The following is a 6,804-nucleotide window of genomic DNA, read 5'->3' on the forward strand; positions in this document are numbered from 1 at the left end:
CAGCTGGACCCCATGGAGGCACTTCCCCAACTGAAGCTCCCTTCTGTGATAACTCCAGCCTGTGTCAACTGGACACACAAAACCAGCCAGTACAATACCTTTAAAAAGAACCATCATTCATGATGTATGAGACCGTGACAAATGCTAAGCAGAAAATAAAATAAGGGAGACATGGGATGGAATAGAGGCATGCCATTTATACATGTTAGTTTTGTGTAATGACCTCCCACAAAGTAACACTTGCTGGTCTGGAACTCACTCTGTAGACCAAGCTAGCCTCAAACTTTCAGAGATCTGCTTGCCTCTGCCTCCCTTTAAAGATGTGTGCCACTGTGCCCAGCCATATAACAATATCAAAATCAGTACAGATTGAAGAAAGAAAGAGTGCAACAAGCTGGGGAAACAACATTGCAGATACTAAAAATAGTAAATACAGAGACCCTGATATGTATAGAACCTTTTCAAATTTGCTTCAGTATGTTATTTACTAATGAAATGTTGCACTCATGTTGGCTCTGTAATCTAGATTTTAGGAGATATAAGAAGTACTTTTTAGGCAAACAATCAATAAAAGAAATTCTGAGATGATAATGCTGGTCCAGAAGAGTAAGACCCTGTTGTATGAGGGAATCTAGATTCCAGAAAGTTGGAGGGCTTATATTCTAGGTAATTCCAACCTTGTCAAGTTGACAGCACTAACTATCACATACAGCATCTGTGCATAAGTTGTTACAAGGTCAGGAGGACTAAGATTTAGGTAGGACATGCTGGGTACATATTTTAGTTGGTACAATGCTTGCACTAGCATGCATGAAACTCTAACTTTGATCCCTAGTGCTGCATAAACTGGGCATTAGTGATACATGTTTTGTAAGGGCAGCTACATATTTCCAGACCAGCCTGAGCTACATGACAGTCTGTCTCAAAAATAAAGAAAAAAACATTAGGCTAGGGATATGGCTCAGTGGTTAAGAGTTCATGTTGCTCTTGCAAAAGACCCAAAGTTTGGTTCCCAGAACACAGGTTGAATGGTTCACAACCACATTTCACTATAGTTGTAGGGAATCTGATGGCCTCTTCTGGCCTCCATAGGTGCAACATGCACATGGTGTACATACAGATAAGCAGGCACACACACATAGACATACATTTTTTAAAAAAATATTAATGTTGTTGTTGTTTGAGACAGGGTCTCTCTACATAGTTCTGGTTGTTCTGAAACTCACTATGTATACTCAGGCTGGCCTCAAATTCTCAGAGATCTGCCTGTCTCTGCCTCCCAAGTACTGGGATTAAAGACATGCACTACCGTACCTGGCACTAAAATCACTTTTTTTTTTAAACAAAGAAAAACAAGTGTTCTATGCCTGTAATCTCAGGTCTAGATAGGAAAGTCAGGGGTTCAAGGTCATTCTTACCTATACAGCTAGCTTGGGCTTCATGAGACTCTGCTTCAACAAAATGTTAGATGGAATTTATCTTGCCCATCAATCAGTGACTTGTTTTTGAGATTTGGCTTTGGAATTGTTCAGGTGGGACCAATATAATCACAAGGGCCCTTATGAGTAAAAGAAGTCAGGAGAATCGGCCATAATGACTTGATATAAAAGGGATTAGCCTATTTCTCTCACAAGAAAGGAAGAAGGTCGTGAGCCAAGGAATGTGAGCCTTCAGAAGTTGGACAAAGCAAGGAAATGGATTCTTCTGGCACCTTTACAAGGAAACGAAGCTCTGCACCTTGTAATAGATCAACAAAAATAAATATAGCCCAGAAAATGAGAAGAACAAAGGCTCACTCTCTGGCTTCAAATTAGTCATAAGTAAAATGGGGGAGTTTTGTTTTGTTTTTTTTTTTAAAGTTATGTCAGCGATGTTCAAACCTGTTTTAGCCATTGTGATGGTTAATGTTATGTGTTAAAGTGGCTGGGTCACAGGGTCAAGAATGTTTGACCAAACATTATTCTAATGTGTCTGTGTGGGTGTTTTGGCATGAGATTACTATTTAAATCAATGTAATGTGGGTGGGCTTACTTACACAGTCAGTTAAATGCTTACAAAAAAAGAGGTTGAACTTCCCTCATGCAAGAGAATTCTTCTTGTCTGGTGGTCTTTGAAGTTTGCATGTTGGCTTTGCTCCTGCCTTTGAGTTAGAACTAAAACATTTTCTTGAGTTCCCAGCTCACCACTTCATCCCACATATCTGTCACTTGCCAGCTTCAGTGATCCTAAGGGCCAATTCATTAAATAAACCTCTTTCTCTCTATAGTTACATACACTTGTTTTTGTTTCTCTGGAGTGCCCCAATGAATACAGCCAGCAAAGCTGAATGGTATCACCAGAAAAAAAGTGAAAACTCTTCAGGTGTCAATCAATGTCTCCCTCCCTCCCCCTCCCTTTCTTCCTCCATCTGTGCCCCAGACCTTTGATGAAACTATCCATATACAGTCATCACTTAGCTCTTGACTTTGTAACTGTTTCTTTATCCCTCAAAACAGGGATACAGTGTTGGTGAGACAGCCTAGTGAGTAAAGTTGCTTGCAGCCAAGCCTGATGACTGGAATTTGATCCCTGGAATCTCTATGGTGGAAGGAGAGGATATGCTTCTAAAAGAGAGTGACTGCTATTTGACAGCTGCGGTAAGAGGGAGAGTCTCCTTTGTTTGGGCAGCCATTCGATTGCACAGACCTTAGTGGATGAACCCACATCTGTATACATATGGGAAGAATTAATTGGACTCAGTGGTTATTTTTTAAGAAAAGAAAGAGGACATGAAGTTGGGACAGAAATATGTGAGCCCTGGGGGATTCGAGGAAGGGAGTGGGCATGGGTATAATGAAGATATGTTGTATACTTGTATGGAAGTTTCAAAGAATACATTGAAATATTCAAGTTGTCCTATGATTGTCAAACTCATGTTGTGACATATATGTGAACCACATGCACACACACACACACACACACACACACACACACACACACACACACACTAGGTAAATATAAAAATATTTTCACAATAGCATCCAAACTGGTGTTGGGGTTAAGTTCAACAAGTAAAGTTCTAGCCATGCACATGTCAGCACATGTCACCAGAACTCACTTATATCTAGGTAGATGTGGCGGCCTGCTTGTAATCCCAGTGCTCTGTAGATGGAGACACACGATCCTCTGAGAAATCTGGCTAGCTGACTAACCAAATTGTTAAGGTCTGGGTCCAAATGAGATACCTTGCTTCAATATATATGGTGAAGAGCAGTTGTAAAAGGCACATTAACTTCTGGCTTCCCCAAACATGAACACACCCACCCACATGTGAACATACATATGTATAATATATATATATATATATATATATATATATATATATATATATATATATATATATATATATATATATATGCCTTAGTCAAGGGTTTCTATTCCTGCACAAAACATCATGACCAAGAAGCAAGTCGGGGAGGAAAGGGTTTATTCAGCTTACACTTCCACATTGCTGTTCATCACCAAAGGAAGTTAGGACAGGAACTCCCACAGGGCAGGAACCTGGAGGCAGGAGCTGATGCAGAGGCTATGGAAGAATGCTGCTTACTGGCTTGCTATGCTTCTTCATGAGACTTAACCAGAGGACAAAATCTCTGCTGGGCTTTTCTGAGACTCCCTTTGTCAATGCAATTAATATAAATTTCTTCACCTTAGCCTCAGGCAGACTCTTCAGACAAGGGCAAAAAGCAGCCGTGTTCTTCACCAAAATGCCACAAAACAGTCTTGAGGCCACACACAGAAATCCTTCTCCACTGAAACTTCTTAGGCCAGGTCTTCACAGTTTAAATCACTCAGCAACAAAGTCTTCCATATTCCTTCTAGGATAGCCCACTAAGATCCACTTAAAGCATTTCCACTGCTTTCCAAATCGAAAGTCCCAAAGTCCACATTCTTCCAAACAAAAGCATGGTCAGGCCTATCACAGCAATGCCCCAGTCCCTGGTACCAACTCCTGTCTAGGGTTTTACTGCTGTGAACAGACACCATGACCAAGGCAACTCTTACAAGGATAACATTTAATTAGGGCTGGCTTAGGTTCAGAGGTTCAGTGCAGTATCAAGGTAGGAGCAGGGCAGCATCCAGGCAGGCATGGTGCAAGAAGACCTAAGAGGTCTACATCTTCATCTGAAGCCTGCTAGGAGAAGCCTGACTTCCACACAGCTCGGATGAGGGTCTTAAATTCAATGCCCACAGTAACACAGCTACTCCTTTTTAAAAAGGATTTATTTATTTATTTATTTATTTATTTATTTATTTATTTATTTAATGTGTATGAGTACATTGTAGCTGTACAGATGGCCGTGAGCTATCATGTGTATGGCTGCTGTTGATCTCAGGACGTCTGCTGGACCCACTTGCTCCGGCCCATCTTGCTCTGGCGCTCGGGCATAATTTACTGCAGCTGTCTTCATATGAACCAGAAGAGGACATCCAATCTCATTACGGGTAGTTGTGAACCAACATGTGGTTGCTGGGATCCGAACTCAGGACCTTCGGAAGAGCAGTCAGTGCTCTTACCCGCTTAGCCATCTCGCCAGCCCGAGGCCACACTTCTTAATAGTGCCAGTCCCAGGGCCAAACATATTCAGGCCATCACAACATGCAAAATGAAAAGTCTAAATTGTCTGATTGTTCTGGCAGCACGTGTATAGTAGAGGATTGCAATTTGATCATCAATAGGAGGAGAGGAGCTCGGCCCTGTGAAGGTTCTGTGCCCCAGTGTAGGGGAATGCCAGAGCCAGTAAGTGGGAGAGGGTGGGGTGGCAGGCATGGGGAGGGGCGAGGCAAAAGGGGTTTGTTCTTGTTGTTTTTGTTTGTTTGTTTGTTTTTTGGAGGGGAAACTGGGAAAGGAGAAATTTACATGTAAATAAAGGAAATATCTAATAAAAAAAAAGACAAGTAAAAGCATGTCAGAGAGAGTTAGATGGGTTGATGAAAGCCTATAGTGGCACATTCAGGAGGCAGAGACAGGAGGATGAGGAGTTCATGCCATCCTTTGCCACAGAAACCTCTGTATTAAATAAGCAAGTGATCCAGCGAATCCTCTTACCTTCATTCCCTTTTCATTTGGTTACATGTTGCTACTGTAACAAATGACTACAAAGTCAGTGGCTGAAAGTGCAGATTTCTTATCTACAGTTGGAGAGTCAGAGTTCCAATTCTGTCTCACTGGGATAAAAATCAATGGGTCTCCAAAGAGAAGATGCTTTTGGGAGCTCCTTGGGGAACCTGTGCTCTCGCCTTTCTGCTTCTAGTCATAATCTTCACACCTTGGGCGAGACCTCATCCTTTATAGCATCTTCAGAGCTTCATTCAGCTTTGATGCTACTTTCCTGCTTCCCTTTCATGTACAAGACCTTTGTGATTACACTGGGCACTCCTGAACGATTGTGGATAACTTCCTTCACATGCTCATCACATGACCAGCCTTATTCCATCCATACCCTGCATCTCCCCCTGCCACACAGGTATGTGAGGATACCCAAAGATATTAAGACCTAATTACATCTTTAGAGAAATTCTTTTTTTGTTCGTTTGTTTTTTGTTTTTTTTGAGACAGGGTTTCTCTGTGTAGCCCTGGCTGTCCTGGAACTCACTCTGTAGACCAGGCTGGCCTCGAACTCAGACGTCCGCCTGACTCTGCCTCCCAAATGCTGGATTAAATGCATGCACCACCACCACTCGGTGATATTCTTTTTTCCTAACATATCATTCCTCAAGAGTGGTATTAATAATGGATTATTCCTGAATATTCTATATTTATACAAATGTTTATCCATAACCAATGTACTCAAGCTTTCATGTACGCATGCACATGATTCTGACTATAACACTTCTCTGTACATCTCCTTTTCTTCAAATAAAATCTATTATGAGACAGGTCTGGTAGAACAGGCCTTTGAGTCTTGCTACTTGGGAGGCTACAAATTCAGTAACAGGAAGAATGAAAGTTCAAGGCCAACCTGAGCAACTCAGTGAACTCTGTATCAAAAAAAAAAAAAAAAGGAGGAGAGAGCATGGAGATATGGCTCCAGGGTTAAGAGCACTTGAGCACTTGCTGTGGACCTTGTGGACCTAGGGTTGGTTACTAGCACACACACTGCACAAATGGGACATGGTGGCCCATATCGGCGATCAAGTGTGCTGGGGAGGGAGGCAAGGTGATCAGAAGTTGAAGTCTATCTTTGTCTATGCAGCAAGTTTCAAGCCAGCCTGAAACACTGGGGGTAGCCAACAGAAAGTTCCAGATGTCAGGAAAGCAAGAGGCTCTCAGAACCCAACAGGGATGACATTAGCTGAAATACCCAACAAAGGGGAGAGAGAACCTGTAGAGACCATATCCAGAGGTTAGGTATGGCCACTGGTTGAGGGATGGGGCCACCCACCCATCTCCAAATTTTAACCCAGAATTGCTCCTGTCTAAAGAAAATACAGGGACAAAGAGTGGAGCAGAGACTGAAGAGAAGTTCATCCGGAGACTGCCTCACCTAGGCATCCATCCCATCTGCAGACACCAAACCCAGACACTATTGCTGATGCCAAGAAGTGCTTGCTGACAGGAGCCTGATATGGCTGTCTACTGAGAGGCTCTGCCAGAGCCTAACAAATACAGAGGCAGATGCTTGCAGCCAACCAGCAGACTGAGCATGGGGACCCCAATGGAGGAGTTAGAGGAAGGACTGAAGGAGCTAAAGGAGTTTGCAGCTCCTTAGGACAAACAACAATATGAACTAACTAGTACCCTCAGAGCTCCCAGGGACTAAA

The sequence above is a fragment of the Mastomys coucha genome, chromosome X (assembly GCF_008632895.1).
Source record: "Mastomys coucha isolate ucsf_1 chromosome X, UCSF_Mcou_1, whole genome shotgun sequence".
In the NCBI taxonomy this organism is placed as follows: domain Eukaryota; kingdom Metazoa; phylum Chordata; class Mammalia; order Rodentia; family Muridae; genus Mastomys; species Mastomys coucha.